General features: G+C 35.6%; 1 pseudogene; it reads right to left on the bottom strand.

The window, feature by feature from the left end:
- Positions 1-797: 797 nt before the first annotated feature.
- The window catches only part of LOC107845016, a 35784-nt pseudogene continuing 9457 nt past the window's right edge, over positions 798-27124 (bottom strand).

The raw sequence follows: 27124 nt of genomic DNA, 5'->3' as shown, positions 1-27124 counted from the left end.
ATAGTATTTAGAGATGAGTAATATGTAAGGATAAATTAATCAAATTATCCTTTAATTAATATTTTGGGAGTAACAATTTTGTAGATTGGATATTTGTACTTGTCCGAGTTTGTAATGTGGACACTTTTACTTAATCTTTTGTCAACTAAACCGCTCAACACATCAAAACACAATATTTTAAACCTTTTTTATGACTACTCATTGTTTGTGTAATACAATCATTTACACGTGGATTCCATGTCAATTTTTTAATGACACATAAAAAAATAAATATTTTTTTAAAAAGGTAAATCAAATACCAACCCCGTCCACCCACCCATCCCTCAGCTTCTTCATACCAACCACACTTCCTTCCCTTCTCCATTCACTACCTCCTCCCCTTCATTCTCCCGTCCACTTTTTTTCTCCTCTTCATCAAAACCGTCTCTCCTTTTCTTTCTCTCTTTCTTCTTCATCTTCTTTAGATCCACATATTTTAATTTTGTGATGTAATTTTAATTTTATTTTAAGGAGCAATAATTTTTTATCTTTATTATGGTGAAGAAATCATATTTTGTTTCTACTTGACAATTTGGCTTAATTAATATGAGTTTTCTATGTAAGAGAAAAAACAAAACAAAAATAGCTTGATTTAAACTTTGAAGGTGGTGAAAGTGGAGGAAGAATGGAATCAAAGTTTAATCGATTGAACTAAAAAATTTTACAATAATTTGAAATTTTGGTGATAGGACCAGATCAAAATATTTTTTAATTATCAAGTTCCATTGTTAAGCAATTTAGAAGTATTTGGGGTTTTTTTGTTCCAATGCTTAGGATAAATCAAAATTATTAAATAAAATTCAACTTTAAATTAGTATCTAAATGACTAGCTCTCTATCTGCTTCCTAAACCTTCGAATAGTGCTTTTTATGGAAACAGTGCCAGCAGTGTTCAATGTGTAAGCTCTACCAGCTTTCACTTTGCCATAGTGTAATGACCCTTCTGGTTATTTTTCATATCTCCATTTATCTTCATCATTAGGGCTTCTTCATAGCTATCCCAAGTTATTTATGACTTGTTGAGACTGATAATTCGGTTATCTGACAATTTCTTTAGTTTTTAGAACCAATTCCCAATTTAGAAGTCTTTGCTGGTTCTAAATTACCACCAGGCAAAATAATTAGTAAGGTGATCTCAGATGCAAATTCTGACTGTGCCAGAAAATTCAGAAATCTACTTTAGGTTAGTTAGATATTTGGTTTGGGTCCAATGCACCCTAACTCTTTTCTATCTATCAAAAAAAGAGGAAAAATCAAAAGATATGGGTGTGGGGGACACAATTGGTCTAAACGGCCTTGAATGGAAAATCCAACTTCACTAATGCATTTGGAACGTCGAATTTAGTGGGGTTAGATAGTTCATTTACAAATATTGGAGTCCAAAGGAGTTTCGAGGGTCAAAAATATGTTTTAACTCTATTGGTGATGGTGCATGTGTGATCACACAAGGACCTATTATGATCTCAATAGTGCGATTGCAGTCCCTAGGAATATGATAGCAATACTCTGTACTTGAAGGGGCTATAAATGAACCCCCAATGTTGCATTTTTTGTCATTTCTCACTCATTTTTTAGAGCCAAAGACCCTAAATGAGTGTGGTACCTCAAAATTGAGTCTTGTGGGTGACTTGGGATCTTTCTAAACATCTATTATCATGAGTATCATCTGATTTAAGGTAAGATTCCATCAAATTCTTGGTGAATTTCCTTAGTTTTGACCCAAAAGCCCAATATAGCTTAGGGCTTGATTTAAGCGCATAGTTTTCTTAGTTTTCACTTATTTGTTAGGGTTATTATTCCTTGTTTATGTATGAAAATTGGGTTGACCTCGGAAATGCAATTTATATAAGTGGAACCCGCTTGAGGTTTTTGGTGTCATTTTTAGACTAGAAGCACAATGGTGCGATATATGTATCGTTATTCTCATATTAATGAGAAGATTATGATTTGGATAGTGTGATGGCATTTTGGGATTTGAATTGATGATAGACATTGGTGAATGATTTAAGGATTTGCAATTTAGCTTTGAGGTAGGCTTCTATCCACTCTTCTTCATAAGATGATGCGTGTCATATATTCCATGTGAATGTGAATGTTAAGATTGATTATGGGTAGAATGACTTAGTATTGAGTATTAAAGTTGGAGGTTAGATGAGGGTTTTAACCCGTAAGTTGAAATGCTTAATACTCTTTTTGGATCCTATTTCCTTCTCCCTATATTTGACTAAATTGTAGTATGTATATAATATAACACTAGGTTTGGGATGTGGTTTATGTGTTGTAATCATGGTTAGTATGATTAAACTTAGTTGTGCTAGTCTAGTGATCTTGAAATCGTAATTTGGGTAGAATTGACATAAACACCTATATTTCTAGATGAAGTTCCTATCTTAGGATTGGTTGTGGTTTACTTGACATCAAGAAGTTGAACTAAATATCTTAGACTAGTTTGGGGTATAACTTTCCTAAGTATGAAAATTAAGAATTAGAAGTGGGATTGTCTGGCTCGCCTTAGTTCAAGACTTATGTTAGCCTTTGTGGACTTATATACGGATGCTAGGCATAGTTGAGACTAGTAAACCTAAGTGTAAGGTTGCTTGGTGGTTTAACGAATAGTGATGGTATTTTACCCCAAATAATGACTAATGGCTTATGACAATGATATTCTTTATAGAAATGATATTGAGACTTTAGAGATGCTAATTCTTCTTAGATGTGACATTGGGCCTTTAGAAATGCGAATTCCTCTTAGATATGATATTGGGTCATTAGATATACTATTTCCTCTTAGACATGATAATGGGCCATTAGAGATGTTGTTTCCTCTTAGATTTGATATTGAGCCTTTAGAGATGCTATTCCTCTTACATATGATAATTTGCCTATCGAGATGATATTTCTCATAGTCATGATATATGACCTATAGATACGAGATGCCTCATAGATGTGATGTGCCTCGTAGTTATAAGAGATGCTTATTGATGCATTATGCCTTCGATAAGTGAGATGCCTTCTATATGTGAGATGATTATAGATATGATTCATAATTTATAAAGATGTTATGCCTCATGAATACGCTATGGCCTATAGTTATGAGTTGATTTATACATGCATGATTATTGATATGAGATCCGGATACATATGTAGGACTAAGGTCATGATTATGGTGTTATGATTATTCCAAACACATTATTAGGCCAAAGGACCTGTTATGATATTTGTTGTATATCCGAGACGTGTTTATCTTTGTAAAGGATACAGTTGTAGTTTATAAAAATATGTATATTTTATATGCACATCTCTCCAATATGAGATGGAGGAAGATGCAGTATAATGCTCATGATTTTTTATACTGGTGATGGAAAGCATAGATTTGGTACATGCACGATCATTATATCTATAAATGATGTGATTACAGTTAAACTATGATCTTATGATAATTCTTCTTAAATAAGAGATTAAAACCCACTTTTCATCTTAAAAATATATTTTTTTATAATAATAATTGCATAACTAAATGGTTAATTTATGAACCTAAAAGAGGCTAAAAATGATGTTTTAAAGAATCGACTGAGATCGATTCCGATCCATGATTTGACACTATTATTTACTTTGGTCTTGAGATATTGTAGCCCTTTCTACACATTTATAATGATTTATTCCCGAAGTTCACTACTTGTGGATTTACACTCTTTTAGCCACAACTTGAGTTCGTGCACCTATTATATATATACATTGATGATGATATGCTTATATATATCCTGCAAGGCAGGAGGATATTGTGATAATGAAATTAATACCCATCTAGGTCGGAGGATATTGTGATGATGATATTAATACCCGGCAAGGTCAGAGGAAGTTGAGATAATGATAATGATACCCGACAAGGTCGAAGGATGATTATATCGATGTGCCTATGTGTACATCTACTGGTTTGATCCTAGATAGTCCTATGTATGGCATCAATATATATATATATATATATATATATAATACTAGGCAAGGCGGAGGTTGATTATGATGATGATAAATATGACAGTGATGGTTATAAAGATAGTATTATGATAATGTGGATTCTGTTGTATTCATACTTCCATGTGCATCGCCTATCACCAATATGCATGTATGTCTATCATCTTGTATGGAAGATTTGTATAGATATGGGTGATGACTATCACCTATGGTTATTGAACCTTTCGAGCCTTGGGCGATGAGGGGTACGCATAGGCTCGGCTAGGTATTTGGTTATTCAGAATAGCTGGTTACTTATGTTGTTATTGATATTGTTATTATCATTATTATAATCATTGTTATATTTAGCTTATGACAGATTGGTCATGGATTTGGTATTGAGATTTGAGGTATGATCCTAGACTCTTCCATTTTACGATTTCATTATTATGCATAATTAATTCATAATGAAACATATGAATTAGAACCCTGAGCATGTTAGTACTAAATCTAGATAGGGTTATAATGGGTCATAAAATGAAGATATGATGATTTAGGTTGTGCCTCTAGATGACCTTACATATATATAAATATATATATAAATATATATATATATATATAATATATATATATATATACATATATATATGTGTGTGTGTGTGTGTGTACATCTAGCCATACGTAGCTATGGTATTACCGTATACCCCTTCCTTTCTTTGTTCATATTGTATGTTCATTCCTTGGCCTTGTATATTTGACACGACCAAAACTAGGGCCTTGCCATAATAGGAATCCCAAGTCCAACCAAGATAGGAGACCACCCTCGTTACGTATCCCAACCGAGCTACGCACATCCTGTGTCGGACGATTTCCAAATATATAACAAGATAGCGTTATTGTATATTCCAAGACTCTTGGATAGGTCTATATCTGTGACCACCTAAACGAGTTCAACCGTCCGATACCTAACCAATAACCAATACAAATAAAACCATAACCATATAAGTTCCATAATAATTATATAATCCCAAAATAAAAGAAGATGGAATAGTGAGAAATTTATTTCTACGGTATCAACCCCAATACCAATGCCAATACTAAGGCTGACACCAATACCGATACCGCCCATACCAACCCATAGTAGTTCAACAAAAGCCTCTAACCAAAAAAATATCATAATCTTTTTAGGACATGCCCCCAACCATAGCCAAAACCAATATCCATAAATAAACCAAAGTATGAAATAACATCCATGAAATAGAGCCTTTCGGAAAGATGTAAGCTCACCATTTCAATCCAATAGCTAATCCCAAAGTCCAATCGCTAAGCAAGAGGAGTAGAATGGCTGGTTCCTACAATGCATAGGGATACGGTTGTCCGAAGATGGGTTAGCGGGTGAACGCTAGCATGAACTCAGGATTAGGATAAAATAAAACCAAGTAAACCATACATACATATATATTTAACCATGCCGGGAAAGGGAAATCGGGTTTAGTATGCATTTAAAATGATTAATCTGGGTATGTGTATCTTAACCGTCCATAACCACCCATGGTGTATATGGGTCTAGTGTAACCCCTGAATGGGCCCTAATGTGTGTAGCCGCACGAACCAGAGATAACACAAGAGTAAGGGATTCCTAAGTACCCTTCACCCTCCATGATACATATGTATAGTATATTTAGAGGATTCCCGTATACCTCATTGTATCATATAAGGTCTCCATGACCTACCCCTCATGTCAGCAAACATGATTTTTCAGTTTTCATCCGTTGGACTCCTACCTTCACGATTAGCTATCACACCCAACCTTTATTGCCCAATTAAAACCATTTCCACCAACCAAACCATTATTATTAACCAAGGCTATACATAATGGTATCTTCATACTGACTATAACTTGAAAGTATTGTACTTAGACAAACCTTTTAGATATCAAGGGATTCTCATATACCCATATATCACATTATCTAATTAACTTTAGGGAGCCTCATGTACCCCACAAGTGTTCCATTATTATGATTACTTGAGGGATTCCATTGTACCCCACAAGAATGATTGTTAAACACAAAACCAATCCATTTTGACCATTCCAAACAATTTAACCATTTAGGGTCCTATTACCAAGTCCAAACCATGCATAAGTTGTATTTAAAAAATACAACAATGCAGTGAAAACATTCTCATAGGTATTTTATCAAACATATTTGGGCCATAGCATTTCCAAAACTAAAGCCAATTACCAAATACCTATTCCCATGTAACCAATTATCCAAAACCACCATTAAAGCATATAAAAGCATAATTAAAACATGGGAAAACCATAACCAAGAATTTATAATCAAAACCCCCCAAAATAAAATTTGAAAACCCAAAGAAATACAATAATCAAACCATGAAAACATTAGATTAAACCATGCCTTTATTTGGAACTAACAATGAGGGAAGAGAACATTCCTTAAACTAAGAAGATAATGGAGAGAAATCACCAACACAAGCGCCAAATTAATTCGTATGATGCAACCCTAGCTTCCCTTGCACAAGAACTTTAGAGAGGATTAGAGAGTGTTTTTCTAAGTGTTAAAGAATAGAATAATAGGGCATATAACTTCCTAAGTGAGTTAAAAGTTGTGGGGCCTTATTAGGTTAAGTGGGGAAATATCCAGTTTTCCCTCACTTAAACTGCTCCAAAATCCCATCAGAGGGATACGATTATCCATACCAATCATACCCTCCAATATGATTGGTACCCACCGTTTGTACCCAAGGCCATATCCTTTTGACCCAATATTGTCCAAGGTATGAATCACCCTAAACCATGTCATATCTATGTATACGAATGGTACCCCACGATCCATACCCCTGGAAGAATAGAATCTAAAGAGGATTGATCATTTCCCATCATACAAGTTCGTGGTACGACTCACACCCTAGCTTACGACTCATGATGAGCCACTCGTACTTAGATCCAACTTAGTGTACCAACTCTAATATTAAGTAAAGGAAATACCCAAACCAAATAAATCGTTTCCACCAATATGACTTGTACTACCAAAATTGTACCCATTCTAGAAACCAAATCTAACCCACCAACCAATATTAATCAACATACGACTAACCCATACTACTCGTATCCCAGAGTACGAGTTATTTCTCCAAGTCGTATCCTATCCAGAGACTAGAAATTCAAAAAATTTTCTAAGGGCCAAAAACCCAGGGTGTTTCAATATTTCTATATAATCTTTGTTCGTCTTTTATTCGTACATAGGCCAAGGATATATGGTATAGTGTTGAGATTTCTGTGTATGGCTGGAATAGGATAATTAATCCGTGATACTTTCATAATCTTATTATGTTAGTCTCTTGGACAAGAATAGGATAGGTTATCCTCATTATCTCATTGGCTATTTATGTGGTTGCTGAATATTAGGCGTAGTTTTTATTCCATTTATATATTATGTATATTTGTTTTATCTTTGGAGCTTATTTTCCAGTTTCCTACTGAGAACTATTTGTTTGGTACTCATACTATACATCTGCAGCCTGCAGATCATAGTACGAGCTATCAATATTGATGTGTGCATTGTGCGGACCAGCCATGGTTTGAAAACTTAGAGTGAGCTCTTGAAGTACGGAGTTTTACTTACCCCCTTCTTATGTACTAGATTTGTCTCTATGTTGTATTCAAAGATAAGTTGTTTTAGTGTAATTTATTTCATGTATTCCACTTTTACACTCTTATTATATTATTAGAAGCTCTTGTACTAATACCACTAGGTTTTGGGACTTTATTATATATTTGATTCTCTTATTTCACCTATTCCTCATTTTCTTCTATATTTATTTAGGTAGTCCATTACTATCTGTTTCAGATTATGAGGATTAACTTGCCTACTGGTGGGTTATGGTGCGCACCATCATAACCTAAGAAATTGAGTCGTGACAAATTAGTATCAGCTTCCTAGGTTTCACTGGTGTATTATAAAAGATTTAAGTGTGTAGTAGTCTTATAAATTGGTGTGGAGACATCCATAACCTATCTTTGAAAGGCTATAGGGATATTTTAGGAAGTTCACTTATTGACTCTTTATCTTGTGTCTGCATTGCTATGAACCTTGAATATCTTCATTGACTTTATTCTATTTCGGAAGGACGATGCAATATTATCGATAGATGTGGATGAGACTTTGACATGCATTTCTAGAGTTTAAGTGTAGCATCAGACTAAAGAGTCAGATATGGATATAAAAGATCTTCAATGTCAGCCAAAAGGATTTAGGGGAAGCTTAAGCTTCTGTTGAGATCGTGATTACTTCATCCCTTAAAGGTTCAGCACTGAGGATCCCAAGTCTATTGCAGATCTCTCACAGTCATAGGTGACATTTGATTCATCGAGAAGTTTTTAGTCTAGAGTTTGGTCTATTAGTGTTCATCAGGGTTCTTTGCCAGTTTTTGAGTACGAGATTGGGTATCTCGAGCAGGACAGACATATTCCTATGTTATATCCTTCTGAGTAGGACATTGGTGCATGGATGTGTAGAGGACTATCATTGTCACTCTGTTTGGAGTTAGAGCACTTAATAATAGTTAGGTGTTTTTTTCTCAGGTTGTTGATTATGTAAGGGACATAGAGAGTGCATGCATGGAGACTTAAGGTGGTAGTGGCAAGAGGCTATGAGATCCGAATAATGCAATTGGTATTTCATCTGAGATTTTATTTTAGTTGTAGTGAGTTAAAACTTGAGCCCAGAGAGTGCCCCGAATGTGAGTTAGTAATAGGACTGAGTTAACATGTATTCCCCGCTAGCCTAAAGTTCCTGAGACAGGATATGATTACAGGAAGGATGACTATTATAGTAGAGATTGTTCTTCGTGTCAGTCAGCCATTTGGGCATTAGTTTGTGTTGATCTCCGGGATTTAAGCTTTGGGAGTATGTACTACTGCAGAGAGATTGGTTATTGTTCTAGAGAGTGTCCTCTACATGAGATTTCTAGTCATTCAGCCCATTTAGATCAGCCTTATGATATTGTGGCACTTTCAGTTAGTGATAGTGAACTTGGCACAAAATTTAATGACTTAGTCCATTGGTCCGAGTCTAGGCCCATTCAGATTTATTCTACATATGCCCATCAGGCATGTGATTATGAATTCCCCCGTGACAAATGTGCTTTTATTTCTCACTTTGGCCTTTTAATATGTGTATTGGGGTTTTCATACCCATTGATGATTATATGCCTTGATGAGTTCATATTAGTTATTGTGTACCTTGATGCTAAATTCATGATTAGGTGACTACTCTATGGTTTATTTATTTTAGTACTAGATATATTAGATCTATATTGATATTTTCTCCCTATGGGTGTAGCATTTGGGTTAGAGTCCTATTTATCTTGGCACTTCAGCCTTGTTATAGCCCTTGAGTGGTACATGAAATTGATGATTCATTTTGGTACCGTCTATTCATTATATTGATATTGATATTATTGTTACAATTGCTATCACTACTTGAGATTATTAATATTGTTTGATATTATTACTTGATGTAATTGATCCTCGCTGGGTAGCTGTTTAAACTAGTGTTATCTAGTTAGAATTTCATTCTTTGTGATTTTATTTGGTTGCTTGAGTAGATATAGCCTGATTTGATGATTTCTTTCCTATAGCATAGTGAGGTTGATTATTTTCCCTTTTAGTTAGTTGTGTTAGATTGATTTGGGAATATATTGCAGTATCGAAGATAAGTTGACCTCCCATGGTGTTGTATGGTTTTTAAGTTGGCAATTTAACTATATTGCCCATTATTGAGTTTCCGATTCTTAGACTTTTCTCCCAGGGTGAGAAGACTTTTGTGTTGACTATTCCCTTTTATATAGTCCATTTTTTAGCTTGATCAGTTTTGGATCTATTCTTTGCTTGTGGCTATTGTATCGCTCGAGAGTGATTTTGATATTAAGGTTGAGATGTCGTGGATTCATAGCTTAGATTTGTTAGGTTCATTCCCTCGTGGTGGTTTTCCCTTGTTATTAGTGTGGAGACTGGATGCTCCTTTCTCGCTGTGATATGGTTATATTAAGTGGAGTTGGATATTTAAAGGCAGGTGGCCTTTCCTATGGATAGCTTCTTGAGTTAGCAAATCAGAAATTATTTATCTTGAGTTGTTTGGTTTATTTTTCCGGTAGTAGCTTTGACCTTGGTTTTGAGATTGGTATATTTCTTCTCGATGACATAATTCTTGGATGGGTCAAGTGATGATTGTCCTATATAGGTGGATTCAGGAAATCCCCATTTCATATTGACACGACCCCAAGCCTTGTCGTAAAGGGCATCCCAAGCCCATTTGGGACCGGGAACTGCCCCCTGTTACCCAACCCCACACAGTTTACACAGCCTTTGATGGTCTGAATTTCGAACGTATAACAAGATATCATAAATGTTCTCATTAAGACTCTGGGATGGGTTCACAACTATGAATAACCCAACCGAGTCCAACCATACCACACCAACCTCCCCAACCATACCGACAAAACCATAGGCCATAAACTAGGCCATAACCCAATAAGTTAGACAAAATTGAATATAATTAATCCTGAAATGTAGTAACATGGAACAACTAACAATATTGTCCAATGGTGTCATCCCACCAGCTTATTCCAATGCCAAGGCTGACACCCATACCTATCCCGCCCATACCAACCTCCAGAAGTACCACAAGGCCTCTATCCAAAAAAGTTAATAAATCTAGTTGGGACATGCCCCCAACCATAGCCAAAACTAATACCCAGAATAAAGTTAAAACATTTAACAATATCCATAACATGAAATGATGCCTTTCGAAAAAATGGATGCTCACCACATTAGTCCAAATGATGTCCTTGAGTCAAAAACTATTTAGGAGGAGTTGAACAGTCGATTCCTTCATAGTGTGGGTATACCGATGCCAGTAGACGGGTTTGCGAGTGATCGGTAGCATGAATCTTACGATAAGGATAAATAATGCCAATTATAGAACCAAGTAAAACCATCCAATCCACAAAACCATACATATATATATATCCATCCCAAGAAAGGGGACCGGGCTTAGCATGCCTTTAAAACCTTTGCTTGGGCTGTGTAGCTTGGCCGTCCTAAACCACCCACGAGCTATATGGGTTTCGCTCCCCTGATAAAAGGGCCCCAATGCGTGTAGATACATGACCAGGGAAGTATCTCATGGGATGACTAGTACATCCACCAATAGTGTGACAATATGCACACAGTCCACTAAGACCAATCCTCATATCGGCAAATACGATTTCCAGTTTTGATCCCCCTAGGACCGCCACATTCCATGGCTTTGTTGCACACCCCGCCATTAATGCCCAATTAAAACCATTTTGAATTGACCAACTAATCCATTAACCATTTTATTAACCAAGGTCAATGTTAGTGGTATCGCCATACCACCCTTTACTTGCAAGTAATATCCATAGCCAAACCATGTAGGTTAAGGGGACTTTCAAGTGCCCTTCCATATATCATATCAAACCACTTGGGAGACTCTCATGTTCCCCATAAGCATAACTATTTAGCCTTTATCCATTCCAAACTATTTAAACCAAGCACAATTCCTTTACCAAGTTTAAAACATGCAACAGTTCCATTAAAAGAAGTCAATGCAATAAACATATATTTTATAAGCATTTTATCAACACATTGGATGCATAATATAACCAAAATCAGTTCCAATGACCATTAAACCATTACCATGTAATCCAATTGTCCAATACCACCATTAATGCATATAAAAGCATAATTAAAAGCATAGGAAACCATAACCAAGCATTTAATATCAAAACCCCCAATTAATAGTTGAAACCCATAATCATGAAATAGTAAAACCATGAAATCAATAATATAAATCATGCCTTTAGTTGAAATTACAATGATAGAATAGAGGCATGCCTTAAACCAAGAAGATAAAGGAAGGAAATCACCAAGACAAGCCCCAAAGAAATCCTTTAGTTGAAACTCTAGCTCTTTTGCCCCAAAAGCTCTTGAGAGAATAATGGAGTGTTTTGGAATAGTTTCTAAGTGTTAATGAATAGAATGCTAGGGTAAATAACCTCTTAAGTTCATTAGAAGTCATGGGTCCTAATTAGGGTAAGTAGGGAAATATCCAGAATACCCCCACTTAAGTTGGACAAAATCCCATCATAGGGATAACTGACCCATACGAATCGTACCCTCATATATGATTGGTTTCCATAACTTGTATCCAAGCCTTAACCTTGGGTTAGACACTTTCCAGTGTAAGACTCATCCAACTAAGTCATAACCAAAGCATACGATCCATACCCTTGACCCGTATCCCTGGAAGAATGAAATGCTAGGAGGATCAATCATTGCCCACTATACGAGTCCCTGATACGACTCATACCATGTCCTATGACTCATACCCCTACGTCGTTTTCATTAAAGTGACCAAAATCATCCCACTAACTAACACTGGTTAGTATAAGACAGTACCATACCACTCGTAACCCATACAGCTTATACCCATAAGTCATAGTTGGTCTAGAGAACAAAATTCCACGAAATTTTCTAAGGGTCAAAACCTAGGATGTTTCAGTCTCCCCTACTAGGAACATTTATCCCCTAATGATGGACAAGGTAGGGGTAACCACACAGAGAGTCATTGCATTATCAAACATCCTTTTAATAAAGTTTGGAAACAAAGAGGCCAAGATATTAATCTTTCCTTTAACAAACTTAGAAAATAAAGATGTGTTGAAGACACATACCTTTTGCACGAATCCCAAGAGAAGAACATTGATGAGGATACTTGGACTTCATTTCCTCTTCCACTTATCAAGTAGCATCTTCCACCTTATGGTTCCACCAAAGAACATTAACCGTAGCCACATCCTTGGTCTACAACCGATGAACTTGCCAATCTAATATCTTACTTGAGACCTTTTCATAAGATAGAGAACCTTAAAAACACAGCTTTTCCAAAGGAATAGCCGAAGAAAAATCAATATAGAAACATGAAACATCGGATGAACCAAACTTAAGATAGATGGAAACTCCAACTCATAAGCAACAGTACCAACCCTCCTCAAAATCTCATAAGGGCCAATAAACTAAGGACTGAGTTCCCCTTTTTGCCAAACCGCACCACTCCCTTCATGGGAGATACCTTAAGGAAAACCTTACCTCCAATGTCAAAGTCCAAGTCTCCACACCTAATATCTGCATAGGACTTTTGGAAACTTTGGGTAGTTTTAAGCCTATCCAAAATCACCTTGACCTACTCCATCACTTAATAAACCAAATACGAGCCAAATTGTCCTCCTCACCAAGCTCAAACCAACCAATAAGAGATCTACATTCCTGCCATACAATTCCTCAAAAGAAGCCATACCAATACTAGAATGTTAGCTATTATTGTAAGCAAACTCTACAAAAGGTAGATACTCAACCAAACTGCCACCATAATCAATCACACAGGCTCGAAGCATATCCTCTAATGTCTAAATATTGCTCTTTTCTTGCCCATCCATTTGTAAATGGAAGCAGTACTTAGACTAACCTTAGTCCACAACCCTTTCTAGAAAGACCACTAGAAGTGAGACATAAACTGCATACCACGATCAGAAATAATCAAAAAAGGCATCCCATGCAACTTCACAATCTTTTAAAGATACAACTTTGCATAATCCTCCATCGAAAAGGTAGTCTGCACTGGCAAAATATGCGCAGACTTAGTCATCCAATCCACAATGACCCAAATCAAATCATATTGACTCCGAGAATGAGGAAGACCAATAACAAAGTCCTTATTGATCACCTAGCACTTCTATTTGGGAAAATCAATTTTTTATACAACACTTCTAGCCTCATGTGCTCAACCTTAACCTATTGAAACACCATACACTTGGCCACAAAATCTTCTACATCTCTCTTCATGCCATTCCACCAATAGAGCTCCTTGAGATTATGATGCATTTTAGTCTAGATGGGATAGACAATATAGCGTGACTCGTGTGCTTGGCTTAGCAAAAACCCTTTGTCGCAACTCGTCGACATCAGGAACACACAACCTCCCTTGGTACCATAAAGTACCATCACCATTGATCTCAAACACCACTACCTTTTTCCCACCAACATCATTCCTGATTTTTATCAAGATAGAATCTAGCACTTATTTTTCCTTAATCTATGCACCAAGAGTCAATCAAACCAATTCTTGCACCATTACATTACCATCCTTGGAGTCTAAAAGGAGAACTCCAAGATTAGCCAAACGGTCAACATCCTTCACCAATTCCTACTTTCCTTCCTCCACAATAGCCAAAATCCCCATGGATAACCTGCTAATAGCATCAGCAACCACATTAGCCTTACCTAGGTGGTAGTAAAGACTCATATCATAATCTTTGAAAAGCTCAAGCCATATCCTCTGCCTGAGATTAAGATCTTTCTGACTTAACACGTACTAAAGACTCTTATGATCAGAAAAGATATCCACGTGGACACCATACAAATAATGCCACCATATTTTCAGAGCAAACACAGCCGCCAACAACTCCAAATCATGAATAAGATAATTCCTCTTATTCACCTTCAATTGCCTAGAAGCATAGGCAATCACCTTCCCATACTACATCAACACACAACCAAGACCTACCCGACATGTATTATAATAAACCATAAATCCATCATTGCCCTTCGACAAAGTCAAAATTGGAGCCAAAGTCAAATTATCCTTCAACTTCTCAAAACTCCCTTCACAAGAATCCGACCAAAAAAACTTAACCTTCTTCTAAGTCAACTTAGTCAAGGGAGCAACTATCAAAGAAAAGCTTTCCACAAATCACCAATTATACCCGGCTAAACCTGAGAAGCTTTGAATATTGGATGGAGTTATGGGCCTTGGCCACTTCTTCACCACAAAAAACTTTGGCCGATCCACCATGATCCCCTCGCTATAGATAATATGACCTAAGAAAGTCACAGCGTTCAACCAAAACTCACACTTTGAGTACTTGGCATACAATTATTGTTCCTTTAGGGTCTGCAATACCATATGAAGGTTATTAGCATGATCCACCTCACTCTTTGAATAAACCAGAATGTTATCAATAAATACAATGACGAAGAGATCCAAATTCTGCCTGAGCACCCTGTTCATCAAGTCTATAAATACTGTCGGAGCATTAGTCAACCCAAATGACATCACCAGTAACTAAAAATGCCCATACCGAGTATGAAAATCCATCTTAGGGATATCCACCTCCCTAATCTTAAGTTGATGGTACCCAGACTAAATATTTATCTTAGAGAAGAACTTGGTACCTTGCAACTGGTTAAACAAGTCATCTATCTGAGAAAGAGGATACTTGCTCTTGACCGTTACCTTGTTTAATTGTCTGTAGTCAATGCACATCCAAAGGGAACCATTTTTCTTGCGCATAAAGAACAAATGTGAACCCCATAGAGAAATACTAGGATGAATAAACCCTTTGTTCAGAAGATCCTTATATTGTTCCTTTAGTTCCCTTAACTCATTCGAAGCCATTCTGTACGGAGGAATAGAAATTGGATGAGTATTCAGAAGCAAATTAATACCAAACTCTATTTCCCTATACAAAGGAACACCAGGAAGATCGTTTGAAAAGACCTTTAAAAACTCATTAACCACAGGGGCCGAAGACAAGGAAGGACCTTCTAAGTTAGAGTCTTTAACCTAGACCAAGTGATAAAGACAACCTTTGGATATTAACCTCCGAGCTCTAAGATAAGAAATAAACCTCCTGCTATGAGCTAAGGAACTACCTTTCCATTTTACAACTGATTCACTAGGGAACCTAAAGTTAACCTTACGGATCCAAAAAATCCAAAGATACGTAACAAGAATACAACCAATCCATACCTAGAATTATATCAAAATCTACCATATATAACTCAAATAGATCTACCAAGGTCTGCTTTCCACCAACAGATACCACACACCCTCTATAGACTTATTAGTATAACCAAGTCACCTATCGAGGTAGAAATAAAAAAAGAATCCAACATAACTTTGTGATCAAAATAAAAAGACACAGCCACATAAAGAGTCACATAAAGAGTCACATAAGAAAGAGTGGACCCCAAATCATGCAAATAATATATGTCACGTGAGAAAAACTGTAACGTACTTGTAACGATATCAGGTGATGCCTCAAATTCCTTTTAAAATGCCAAAGCATACAACCTGTTCTGTCCAATACTAAAACCAGGAGTAGTAATAGAAGCAGATACCACACCACTAGGTGTAGGGGTAGATGATGAAGCCACATAAATCTTATTAGCCCCCGTAGCAACCTTATCTATCGGACAATCCGTGAGCCGATAGCCTACCTGGCCACACTTGAAGCATTTTTCCTTTTCTTCATCGCAATAACCCCGATAAGGATGACCACAAAATCAATAAGAAAGACATGAAAAAACTGACTGACCTCCGCTCTCCTGAGATTAGGAAACCTGTGCCTAAGAATTATCACTACTTTGATAACGTCTGTCTCCCGACTAATAAGGAGCACTAGCAAAAAAAAATCTAGCACTCCCCTACTTATTTTTCTACCACTTCCCACTATCTCAACCACCCTGAGATGGAGCACCTCCCTGATCAGAAAACTTATTCCTCTTTTCTTGCCTATCCCCAAACTCTACCTGCCTTATCTTCTCATCTTCAGCCTGCTGCGTATAAAGAGTCAATCTCTAGATATCCATATCTTTAATTAGCAAGGTAGTCTTTCGCTCTAGACTCAAATCTCAATTCAACCCAGAAGCAAACTTTTTCTTTCTCAACCTCATATCAGTCACCAAGTCAAGAGCATACCTTGATAGCTGACGGAACTTCAAATCATATTCCTTTACCAGCATCACCCCTTGCCTAAGGTTCACAAACTCCTCCATCCTAGCTTTTTTCAACTCTTGAGGACAAAATCAATGCAAAAAGGCATTAGAAAATGCCTCTCACAAACCTTCCTCTTCTACATCACCTCTATCTTTGTCACACTCCTTATACCAGTAATAAGTAATATCTTTGAGCTAATAAGCTATAAAGTTAACCTCCTCCACATTAGTAGCTTGTATCACCTGAAAGATCTTTTCCATCTCATCCAAGAAGCCTTATGGATCCTCCTTCACCTTTACTCTAGTAAAAGTTGGAGGACCCATCTTTATAAATTGACCAACCCTTGTGGCCTCAGTAAACAATATCAATAACATAAAATGATGTTTTTTGAAAAGATGGAAGATCACCACTTCAGTCCAAATGTTATCTCTGAGTCAATCACTATATAGAGAGAGTCGAACGGCCGATTCCTACATAGCGTGGGTATACAACCACCTGTAGATGGGTTAGTGAGTGACCATTAGCATGAATCTTAAGATAAGGATAAAATAATACCAGTTATAAAACCAAGTAAAATCACCCAATGCACAAAACCATACATATATATATAACCATGTCTGGAAAAGGGACTGGATCTAGCATGCCTTTAAAAGCTTTACCTAGGCTGTGTAGCTTGGCCATCCTAAACGACCCACAGTTATATGGGTTCAGCTCCCCTTGCTCAAAGGGCCCAGTACGTGTAGCTGCACGGCTAGAAAAGTATCCCATGGGATGATTAGTACATCCCCTAATAGTATGACATCATGCACACGATCCACTAAGACCAATCCTTATGTCAGCAAATGTGAGTTTCCAATTTTGGTCCCCCCAGAACCGCTACCTTTCACGGCATTGCTACACATCCTGCCATTAATGCTCAATTAAAACAATTTCCAAATGACCAATCAATCCATTTACCATTTTATTAACCATGGACAATGTTAGTGATATCATCATACCACCCCTTACTTACAAGAAAATCCATAGCGAAACCATTTAGGTTAAGTGGACTTTTAAGTTCCCTTTCATATAACATATCAAACCACTTTGGAGACTTCCATATTCCCCATAAGCATAACTATTTAGCATTTCCAAACTATTTAAACCATACATAATTCCTTTACCAAGTTTAAAACATGCAAAAGTTCCATTAAAAGAAGTCAATGCAATGAACATATCTTTATAAGTATTTTATCAAACACATTGGGGGTATAATATAACCAAAATAAATTCCAAAGACCATTAAACCATTACCATGTAATCCAATTTTCTAAAACCACCATTAATGCATATAAAAGCATAATTAAAATCATAGGAAACCATAACCAAGAATTTATATCAAAATCCCTAAATAATAGTTGAACCCATAATCATGAAATAGTAAAACTATGAAATCAATCATATAAACCATGCCTTTAGTTAAAATTACAATAAGGAAAGAGATACATGCCTTAAACAAGAAGATAATAGAAGGAATTCACCAAGACAAGCCCCAAAGAAATCCTTTAGTTTAAACCCTAGCTCTTTTGCCCCAAAAGCTCATGAGAGAATGATGGAATGTTTTGGAATAATTTCTAAGTGTTAATGAATAGAATGATAGGGTAAATAACCTCCTAAGTGTATTAGAAGTTGTGGGTCCTAATTAAAGTAAGTAGAGAGAAATATCAATAATACCCCCACTTAAGTTGCAAAAAATCCCTTCACAGGGATATGACAACCCATATGAGTCATACCCTCCTATACGATTAGTTTCCACCACTCGTATCCAAGCCTCAACCTTGGGTCAGACATTGTCCAGTGTTCGACTCATCCAACTAAATCATAACCATAGCATATGATCCGTACCTATGACCCATATCCCTGGTAGAATGTAATACTAAGAGGATCAAATACTGCCCACTATATGAGTCCCTAATATGACTCATACCAATACCTATGACTCATACCTCTAAGTCATACCCATTCTAGTGACCAAAACTATCCCACCAACTAAATTTAGTCAGTATACAATAGGACTATACCACTAATAAATCAACATATGGCTCGTACCTATAATCAATGGCTATGACTCATATGAAAGGATTCCATGGTCACAACAGTATGTAATCTAAAAATTCAACATAGTGGTTATGAGTCCAGCATATGACTTGTATCCAGATATTATGAGTCATTATGAAGACTCATAGCCTAACCAGTAGAGGATCAAAGAATCAATACTCATGTTTTGTTAGTTTTACAAGTGTCTTAGACATATATTAAGACCCCAAATATCTTCAAGCTTATAGAAAAATCAAAATATTTCTTAGCGATTAAATTCTTGGGATGTATATAACTACAGTCATCTTCATATAAGTATAACCTTTGTTCTATGAAGAATTTATGACCTCATTACCCATAAAATGATAGATAATTGAATTATCTTTCCAACAATACCAATTTTGCCTTAATACAATAACGAGGTGAATGTTATGGCTAAAATACTGAAGCATTATCAAAGCTACCCAGATTGTGACTCGTAATATCTTCTTACGAGTCATTGGAAAGGAGGTATAAGTTGGGAAGTAGAGGTTGAAATAGGTCTTCTAATGATGACTCAAATCATGACTCATAGCCATACCTTACGAGTCGTGACCTAAGGCATCGGGTCGGCTTCCAAATGATTTCCAAAGGATTTCTAAGGGGTTTTTTAGTCTTATACCACTCTTTTAACCTCAAAACTGCGTCATTTAAACCATGTTAGAGCTGAATAAAAATCCAAAACAACCCTAAATCCCCCCATTCTTAATACAACACCAAAATTTCTCCAAGAACAAATGGTTTCCTCTTTCTCACAAGCTATCAAGGACACCAAAAAAAGGGTTTCTGTCAACAATTCATTTTCAAGAGTTCACAACTCAAATGTTCCTTTGATAAATCAAGAAGTCTAGGTATGTAGGGTATTCATCGATGGATTCCTTCCACCCATTGATCCCAAAAACCTTTTTTGGTTTAAAGTATAAATTTTATCCTATTTTAGAAAATTATCTATGCAACTTATGAATTTAATCCATGTTTTCTTAGTAATTTGAATTCTATCCATATCAACATGTTTTCCCCATGAAAATTAGATTACATCATGCTTGGAATTTCAACTACTCATGTCATATTCAATTGCTCCCATGTCAAATTATCAAATTATGAATTAAACCATGAGAAATGGTTATCCTCCTAAGTTTAAAACATTTATATATTCAAATTCATGGAATTTATTAGTTTGGTGACACGTATTATGTTTTGGCTCTTTGAATTGGGACCTTATGTCACTATTTCAAGTGTTGTTATCAAATTTTATAATCATTCAATGCTGGCAGATTTTGAATACCCAATACCTATATGTTTATTTATATTTTAGACCTTTCAGGTAATAAGTCAGTTAACTCATGATTTTATAGTTATACTCAGTTTGTTATGATAATGATGAACACTATTAGTTTATATGTTTATGATTTCTTCAAACTTTGCAAGCACTGTTGTTTTCAAAATATCATGACCTGAGCTTCTTAGTTATCATTTCATGTATCAATTAGTGTTTTAGTGTCTTTTAGTTGGGAGTAGGATTTAGAATTAAGAGGAAAGTGTGGTTCAACACATCCTACTTCCCAAAAACTATATGCCACCATAGGTTTAGAGGCCTTACCAGAGAGTGTCTATCCTTGTCCAATATGGGATCAATTTTACGATCACTCCAGTTTAGGTTCTACTTCAACTGCAAGGATAGAACAACCCTCGTCAACGTGGGTTAGATGTTGGACTCTATGATACCTTGCATAGTTTATGTCAGTTAAATAATAGCTCTAACACTTTCATTCAATCCTCTGTCTATCTCAGTTCAGGTTTTCTTAACCAAGTAGCCAGATTTTAGTATTTATTTAGTCAGTTTACAGACTATTTCAGTTATCTAGATATCAGTTATTCAGTTATTAAGATCATGTCAGTACATGCTAAATTGGGTCTTGCATTCTCAGTTTTACATATTTATGTTTTCATGCTCAGCATCCATACATGATTATTAGTATAGTTTTATAGCATGTTTAACTTTACATAAAGTTACATACAGTGATTCATATTTCTACCATTTCTAGTTTACAAAATTATTTTTGGCTCATGATTTATAAATCTCACTATGCCTTACAGTTTTCACGTATACCCATGCTTTAAATATATGTTTCAGCAAATAACTTAAATTCTCAGTTTTAAAGCATGTTTTAAATATTTCCATAATTTAGTACATGTCCTCATATACTCAGTACATTCCAAAGTATTGAGCACATATATGCATTTGTCGCTATATTCCTTCATAGTATAGGTACCAGATGTAATCCATATACCAGGGTTAGATAGTTCTCAACATTCAACCATCAGGTGATGAGTTCTCTTATTTCGAGGACTCTAGTTAATTGTAGTTCATGTGTTTTATTTGATTATCCATATTATTAATTAGTGGTAGTTGGACGTATGTCTCATCTACCTATAGTCAGTATAGTAGAGGCTTCATAGACAGTCAGTCAGAGTTATTCATGAAAGTTCAAAATTTTTTTTCAGTTTTATCATGTTGTAAACTTGATCAATAATTTATACATTTAGATTTTTCTCATGATTATACTTTCGTTCAGTAACTTTAGCTTGTATATATTATATAATCTGTTGCTCAAGCAGTATGTCAGTACATGGGTTAGACTGGATCACTTGTGGTTCTAACCACCTTGTTAAGACTTGGGGCAGCCTTGAGTTATGACATAATACCTAGATTATGATTTTGATAGTGTGATGGATTTTTGGGATTTTGAAGTAAAGATAGGTGTTGGTGAATGATGTAAGGTTTCGCGATTTGACTTTGAGGTAGGTTTTTATCCACTCTTCTTCGTAAGATGATGCGTGTTATATATTCCATGTGAATGTGAATATTAATATTGATTATGGTTAGAGTGAATTAGTATTGAATATTTAAGTGGGGGTTAGATGAGGGTTTTGACCCGTAAGTTGAAATGCTTAATACCCTTTTTGGATCCTATTGCCTTCTCTCTAGATTAGACTAAATTGTACCATAAATATTCTATAATGCTTGTTTTGGGATGTGGCTTATGTGCTGGAGTCATGGTTAGTATGATTAACCTTAGTTGGTCTAGTATATTCATCTTGAAACCATAATTTGGGTAGAATTGACATAAATGCTCATGTTTATAGAAAAAGTTCCTATCTTAGGATTGTGTGTGGCTTACTTGACATCTAGGAGTTAAACTAGTTACCATAGCCTAGTTTAGGTTATAAGTTGCCTAAATATGAAAATTGAGGATTAGAAATAAGATAGATTGGCCCACTTTAGGCCAAGACTTGTGTTAGCCTTTGTGGACTTATTTACGTATGTTAGGCATAGTTGAGACTATTAAACCTAAGTTTAAGGCTACTTGATGGTTTGAAAAATAGTGATGGTATTTTCCCTCAGATAATGACTAATGTCTTATGGCTATGATATTTGTTATCGAAATAATATTGGTCCTTTGGAGATGTTAATTCCTTTTAAATGCAACATTGGGCCTTTAGAGATGCTAATTCCTCTTAGATATGATATTGGGCCATTAGAGATGCTATTTTCTCTTAGAAATAATATTGGGCCATTAGAGATGCTATTTACTCTTAAATGTTATATTGGTCCTTTAGAGATGTTATTCTTCTAAGATATGATAATGGATCTATAAAGATGATATTCCTCATAGTCATGATACATGACCTATAGATACACGATGCCTCATAGATGTGATATGCCTTATAGTTATGAGATATGCTTATTAATGCATTATTCCTCCTAGAAGTGAGATGCCTCCTATATGTGAGATGATTATAGATATGATTCATAGCTTATATAGATGTTATGCCTCGTGAATACGCGTCCTATAGTTATGAGATAATTTATATATACATGATTATTGATATGAGATCCGAATAAGTATGTGGTTCTAAGGCCATGCTTATGATATTATAATTATTTTGAACATATTATTGGGCAAAAGGCAGTGTTATGAGATTGGTTGGATATCCAAAAAGTTTTTATACTTATAAGGGGTACGTTTATAGTTTATGAAAATATGTATATATTTATATGCACATCTCTCCGGTATGGGATGGAGGAAGATATAGTATGATGCTTATGGTTTCAATGATTAGGATACTGGTGATGGCATGCATAGATTTGGTATAGTCATGATCATTACATCTATAAATGATGTGATTATAGTTAAACTATGATCATATGACTATTCTTCCTAAATAAGAGATTAAAACTCAATTTTTATTTTTAAAACAGATTTCTTTACAATAATAACTGCCTAACTAAATGGTTAATTTATGTACCTAAAAGAGGCTAATACTGATGTTTTAAAGAATTGAACGATACCGATTTTGGTCCATGATTTAACACTATAATTTACTCCATCGTGAGATATTCCAACCCTTTCTATGCTTTTATATAAATTAGTCCCGAAGTTCACTTCGGGCAATGGACTTGTGGATTTTTACTCTTTTATACACGACATGAGTTTGAGCACCTATTATATATACATTGATGGTTCAAATGATATGCTTATATATACCCGACAAGTCCGAAGGATATTGTGAGGTTGATATTGACACCAACAAGGCCGAAAGATATTGTGATGATGATATTGATACCTGATAACGCTTAACTTACACGTCAATTTAAGTGCAAGATGATCGATATCAATATATTTACCAAACTTTGGAGTCGGGGTGGAATCCATGAGGAATAATATGAGTGGCAATCAAATTAATTCTAAATAATAGATACAAGTTAAATTCAAACCAATGGTACAAAAAGATAAAAGTTATAGCTTTTGATGCTAGTCTTTCAATAAAACACAAAACTTTCACCCATTGATTCTTTCGAATACCTAATGGGTGTGTTCAACAATTGGTAACCACAACCTCAATCTAGACATCCCTATTTCTAGGATAATTCCCGGAGTATACTCAACTTCACAACCACCTTATGTCTAAGATAGTGATAGATTAGTAAACTACACACATAATTGTCTACCATTGTCTTGGCCTCCATATCCCTCTTTCAGGGATGATGTGTATTCCTAAAGTTCACCTAAAACCCTTCTTTTAAAGATAGCCTTGAACTTTTTAGAGCTTGGAGCTTTCACTCATCAAACCTATGTGGGTATTTGGGTCTTTCGCCCACAAATCTCAACCAAGTTAGCATAGCAATGATAAAACCCATCAACATAAACTACCAAATAGAAGTTAATAATAAAAAACCACACACACTTATATCTCTATTCACACATACCCCCAAAAGGAAGATTTAGCTACATATAAGATAAATAAGCATAGATATACCCATAATCTCCATTGAAATAACTTGTTGAAGATTAAGTGAATGTTACTTCAAACTTTGCACTCCCATAAATCAACAATGAAAGTGAGCTATTTGTTCACTTAGAAGGTCTTCAATGTATTCTTCACCCAAAATTTATACAATATTTTCTTCTCCAAGTATGGAGGCTATGAACTCAAGAGCTAAAACCTAAAAAATTGGAGAAGATGGAATATCCCCCATAATTTTAAGGTTTGAGTCTTTTTGTCAAAATTGGGATCAGCTAGGTGCATTTCCAGATTTATTTGCCCTTGGTATGAACTCTTTCGCTAAGCTGCGATCGTACCAGCTTGGCTGCGACTGTAGTCTCTGCCACCATGATAGACTTATGCAACCGCGGCTGATTGGCCCTGCTTGACTTCCGCGATCGCAGTAACTAAGGCCCTTCTGCTCCCGGTCTTCAGTTGCACTGTCTTGCTCTTTTTTTATTATTTTAAGCTCCAATCCACATCTTTCTATCCCCTCAACTCTATACATGCAAGGAGTGGACATTAGTGCATTTAATCATAATTATATATAGTTTATTCATTCAAAACAAGGTAATATCCATGAATATTGAGTGTGAATGAGTGGTGAAATCACCACTCATCAACACCCCCAACTTAAGGTTATTGCTTGTCCTCAAGCAACACTACATCTTACTATAAGACACAATCGTCTATGCCCAAACTTTATTCCTTAAAGATCACAATGACCTCAAATTTAGTCATTAGCACAGGTAGCTCAGTGCACATATGCTAGGCTAGTTTCACTACACCCCTCATTATGAAATTGCAATATCTAAGGATGCATGACTTTAAAGAGAAACCAAGAAACAAGAACTAATACTCTAGAAATGGCTTCGTTTTTACCACAGCTAAGCTATACTCTATTTGCCTCATTGTTCAGAAGGTAACACAATCACCCACCTCAACTTGTTCACATGCCAACCTCATAAGAAAGATAATTCCACATACCAAACTACCAAATATGCAACAAAGAATTTTAAGTGCAAAAACTCTCTCCCTCATAAAAGAAATCTCTATGCAACAATGTCATACCATAGGCTTGCCCCTATTTTCCATTGCTACTACAAATAAAGTAAATGTTCGTAGATCTCAAAGGGCTTTCTAAGCTTTTAACGTAGGTTTGGGTTAGGGTAGGATATTATTTGGGAACAACATGGCTACACCCTTTCTTGAACATTCGCGTCACCTTATTCAATCTACCTTTTTTTATGATGGGACACCCTTCTTTGTTTTTGCTCTTTTATCATGCCTACTTTTTGCTTTCTTTCTTCACCCATTTCCTTTATTTCTTTTTCTTTCCATTTTTGAGCAATTCATTTCTTTGTTGGATCCTCTCTATTTACTATTTATTTTCTTACAATGCTAAAGCACATTAGGAATTTCACTTACAACTTTGTGGTCCCAAACTTACTTCCATCAATCTTTACCACCCCCAACTTAGGACTTTAACCTCAATTTGCATGTTCAAGTTCAAGAAGGGTATGGTTTAAAAGAGGGATAAAAAGAATGGTTCACAACTTGTAATGTGTTTGCCAAAGAATGATCCGAAGGCTCAAAGTGGGTAACTAGGGATTACATATATGCTTGGGTAGGATTTTTAGGATTAAATGGTTTTTAAAATCATAAAAAGGGCCTAAGATCATTTCTCCAACCAATTACAATAAAAATTAGTTTTGAAAGACTAATGGGGCAAGTTCTAGATAACACAAGTGTTGGGTTCATAGTATATAAATGAAGTGTGAATGGAAAAATAGAGAAGAAGGAGACACCAATTTAGAAGGTGTACTCCCAAATTGGAAAGTTCACTAATTCTACCACATTGGTGGGAGAATAGAACTTTGGAGTGTTTATAATGATGAACACTTACTCCACATGGCAAGTGAGGCAAGAAATAAATGATGTCTCATGCCGTCATCGTCGTCGCTCACTCGGCTCGACTTCGCATTTGGATTTGGATTTGGAAAATTATCAATCGATGAGATCTATTTTTTGGACAAAATTTATTTGAATTTCGAAGATTGCCAAGGAAAAATGCAGTAAAATTTTTCTGTATAATTTTGGCCTCCGTTTATATATATACACGCAGTAACGTATTTGTTTGAAGTGATGTTAAGGGTATTTAATACTTCATTGTGTTATTGTTCATACTTGAACTCGAGTTGAACTTGTTGTTGCAATATATAGATTCTACATACCCGAATATATTGTGGAAATAACAATCTTAAAAAATAACCTTACAGAATCTGTATTGCTTGTTTTTGGAGATTAAAGCTTAGGCTTTCCACTCCGCTTGAATTTAACTAGTGATTAGAAGACATAAAATCTTCATCATAAGTTAAGGTTCACTCGGTTGACAATTCGAAGTAATAAAAACTTCATCGTTAACTAGAAACAAGATAAACAGTTTCAAGTTATTTAACTTAAATAGTATTCTGAAAAATACTAAGTTTTCTATCTTGTGGTAACAGGAAAAATGACAAATGAATGTCAAATGATGGTGTGAAAATGTCTATGGAGGCAAATAATATTGCCACATCAAGTCACATAAATGCTCTACCAATGATGGAACCGGCGGAGAAACCCGGAAAATTTTCTAGCATTGACTTCAAGCGGTGGCAACAAAAGATGTTCTTTTACCTCACCACTTTATGTGTACAATGGTTCACCAGCAAAGACGCTCCTGAGGTGCCCAAGGAAACCTCGAAAAAAGATCGTTTCATTACTGTAGAAGCTTGGAAACATTCGAATTTCCTTTGCAGGAACTATATT

Source organism: Capsicum annuum, chromosome 10 (genome assembly GCF_002878395.1).
Source record: "Capsicum annuum cultivar UCD-10X-F1 chromosome 10, UCD10Xv1.1, whole genome shotgun sequence".
Classification (NCBI taxonomy): domain Eukaryota; kingdom Viridiplantae; phylum Streptophyta; class Magnoliopsida; order Solanales; family Solanaceae; genus Capsicum; species Capsicum annuum.
Note: the sequence above shows the minus strand (reverse complement) of the source record. Positions and strands in the feature narration are given on the sequence as shown.